The sequence below is a fragment of the Saimiri boliviensis genome, chromosome 14, assembly GCF_048565385.1.
Source record: "Saimiri boliviensis isolate mSaiBol1 chromosome 14, mSaiBol1.pri, whole genome shotgun sequence".
Taxonomy (NCBI): Eukaryota; Metazoa; Chordata; class Mammalia; order Primates; family Cebidae; genus Saimiri; species Saimiri boliviensis.
In genome coordinates, this window is record NC_133462.1 from 86,050,218 (window position 1) to 86,053,537 (window position 3,320).

The 3,320-nt window shown below is 59.8% G+C and overlaps 1 pseudogene; it reads right to left on the bottom strand.

The window, feature by feature from the left end:
• Positions 1-1,133: 1,133 nt before the first annotated feature.
• On the bottom strand, positions 1,134-2,589 carry LOC101043788 (myc-associated zinc finger protein pseudogene; annotated as a pseudogene).
• Between the last annotated feature and the right edge of the window lie 731 nt (positions 2,590-3,320).

Genomic DNA, 3,320 nt, shown 5'->3' on the forward strand with positions numbered 1-3,320 from the left:
ATACATCAGGTTTTTTAACAGTGGTATAAAATATTTTCTCCATGCATAGATAACAAAAAATAGGGGGCTTCATTCTAAAGGATATATTTCATCTTGGGAAAGTCTCAATAAAATTATTCTTTTTTTTTGGATTTTATTTAAAATTTATTGTAATGGGGTCCGCGCAAAAGACGGGGGCAGAGGGTGGGGTACATGCAGGGGACACAGGAACACGATGACATGGCCAGGGCCACAGCTTCTTCTGTCGTGGGGAAGAGGGATGAAAAGACCAGACCAGGGCTGGAGCTGGGGTGGAAGAGGGGAGGGGGACACTGGCTGCATTCCCCCACCCCCAGGAAGCACCTCTAGGCCCTGCACCCCTCGCTCACCCTGGCCCCTAAAACTCCATCTCTCCTCTGCCTCTGGCCCTCCTGGCTCCTCCTTCTGCTCCCCTGAACTTTTTTTTTGACAGATTCTCAAGTAGGACAACGTTCAGGGCCTGACCCCAAACTCCCTACCACCTTATGAAGGTACAACCTTTGCGGGCCCTGCTTCTGCGCCTCCTCAAACTTCACCGCTTTCCCTCTCTGGGACAGAAGCTCTGATCTCCCTCCTTCCTCTCCTCCCTCCCCCTGTAAGAAAAAAAAAAAAAAAAAAAAAGGAAAAGAAAGCACCAACTCCCCAGTGAGGGGCAGCAGACAGCAGGGGGAGAGGATTGGAAGGAGGGGAAGAGAACCATTGAGGGAAGAGGCTCACAAGTCCCTGGGAGGACAGGGCACGGGCTTACAGAGAGGAGCGGGGGTACGGGCAGTGGCTGCTCCTGTCCTCTGCCACCCCTGCCCACTGTCCAGGGGACTTCAACACAACTGAGAGGACAGGTTTGCGTGGGGTCAGGTCTGACAGAAGAGAAGAGCAGGAGAAACAAATCGTTAAAACCTAGCGAATTTCCCTAAAACCTTTCTTCCTCCTTTCCTTCCGGAGGCTCCTTGGTTGGTGGGGAAGTAGTGAGGAGTTGGTGGGAAAAGAGAGGGGGGAGGAGCCTGCACCAAGGGACTCTACTCCATTCTCCCCTCTCCCCGTCAACCAACTTGGAGCTCACCAGGGCTGGGAGGGAAGTGGCTGAGAGCTCACAGGCACCCCGTCTGCCCCCGAGAGGGAGCCCACAGCTGTGGGAGGAGCTGCTACTGCTGCTGTCGCTGCCGCCGCCGCCGCCATTGGACAAACCTCACCTGTACCTGGTGGGTGCGGGGTCCCCCTCAGCACGTGGGCTGTGGCTGGGGAGCGTCTCCTGGGACGGGGGGCGCCCCCCCCAGATGGGTCTGCATGTGGCCGGCCAGCTGGGCAGGGGTCTTGCAGTGCACGCTGCACAGCTTGCACAGGATGCGGTCAGCCCGCGGGGCCTGGTGCCCGTGGTCCTTCACCGCGTGGATGCGCCGGCATGCTGCCGTGGTGACGCCTTTGCTGCAGAGCTCACAGACGTGGTGAGGGCCCTGGCTGTGCACCTTCATGTGGTCCGAAACATAAGCCGAGCTCAGCATCTTGCCACACACGTGACATGGCACCTTCTCCTCGTGTCGCACCGTGTGCGCCCGCAGCCGATCCTTCGTGGCGAAAGCCGCCTCCCATGCCTCACATTTGAAGGGCCGTTCTGTCGAGTGCACTCGTCTGACGTGACTGTGGAGGTGATGCGGCCGGGAGAAGCTCTTGCCACGGCGGGAGCAGTGGCGGGGCTTGTGTACAGCGCCAGTCACGGGAGCCCACGTGGCAGCTCATGCGGTCCTTGCGCTGGGAGCCCTGCTGGCACACCGGGCCCTGGTGGGGCTCCTCGTCCGAGTGCGACAGCCTGTGTGGGTTCGGGCGGTGGACGTCGCGGAAGGCCTCGCCGCACATCTCGCAGGCGTGGTTCTTCCGGATGCGCTTCCCCGAGGCGGTCGTGGTCACCACGCCGCCGCCGGCCCCCGCTTCTCCCCCTCCCCCGCCGGCTCCGCCCAGCTGGGGCACGCTCAGGAGGCTCCGGGGCACCATGGTGGGCGTCTTCATAGCACCCGAGGGGACCCGGCCGGCCTTGGCTCCCGCGTGGATGGCTTCGTGCCTCCGGAGGTTGTGGCCCTTCTTGAACTCCTTGGCGCACAGAGCGCAGATGTAGGGCCCCTTGCCCTTTGTCTTCTTCTCCAAGGCAGGCGCGACTGGGGCGACCGTCGGGGTTGGGGCGGCGATGGGGGCGGCGGAGGCGGGGGGCGCGGCCTCGGCCGCAGGCGCCGACACGGGTGGAGGTGGCGGAGGGGGCGCCGGGGGCTGCTTCGGGGCCGCTGCGTCCCCCGTGGAGGACTCCTGGGCAGCGGCGAGCACGGGGAGCAAGTCCGCCTGGAGGGGCTCGGCCGCCGGGCCTAGGGCGGGGGCGGGGGCGCCGGCGCGGCCTGGAATGGCCTCTGGGCGCAGCCCTGGGAGGCAAAGAAGCGGGACTGGAGCTCAGCCCCGACCTGCAGAGGGTTCTGGGCGTGACCCTGAGGTGGCGGGAAGGAGTTTATGAGGCCGCCCACCCCCCGGAGTCCAGGCCCAGCACGGGGAAGGGTGGGGGGCCAGCAGCGTGCAAGGGAACACCGGGAACATGGCCTCGGCTGCAGCGGGGCCCCCGGGGCCGCCCCGCCGCCAGCGCACCCGGCAGGCGGGAGGGAAGGAGGGCGCCTTGCGGGCCGCGGCGACGGCGGCGGCGACGCCCCCTGGGTGGGGGCAGGAAGCCCCACGGGGCGGCGGTTGGACAATAAAATTATTCTTAAATTAAAGGCCAGTGAGATTAAAAAGCTCTGTGGCTACATCAGCTTTGCTCTTGAAATTAAAGTTGCTCCTAGGCAGAGGGAAAATTTGCTGTAAGAGTCTGAAAAGGCTTCAGAATTTGGCATAAGGAAAAGGCTTTGGTAGGAAACACAGTCTCAGGAAAAAAATACGGGTATTTTTCTCTTGCAGACAATTGAGGGTGAGAAACAGAAAGAGAAGGATGGCATGCCAATAAGAGAAACAGACTACATTTCTTTTGGAGGAGGACCTATGTTGTATTTGCATGAAAGGCGAAGAAGAAGAATAGAGGTAAACTAAATACTGTACTGTATAATTTTCCATGAATAGAGAACAAATGGTAGAAATGCATGTTTCTGTTGCCATTAAAATAGCAAAAAATACCCAAGACTGGGAAAATTAAAATATGAAGGAAGAGAAGGCCAGGAGCACACAAATGACACATTAGCCCTCATTTTGCCCTCGAAGGGAGTGGGTTCTAAAGCATCAGCTGCTGCACTTCAGTTCAGTTCAGCTATCTGTTGACGGCTGCATCAAACATGAGGGCT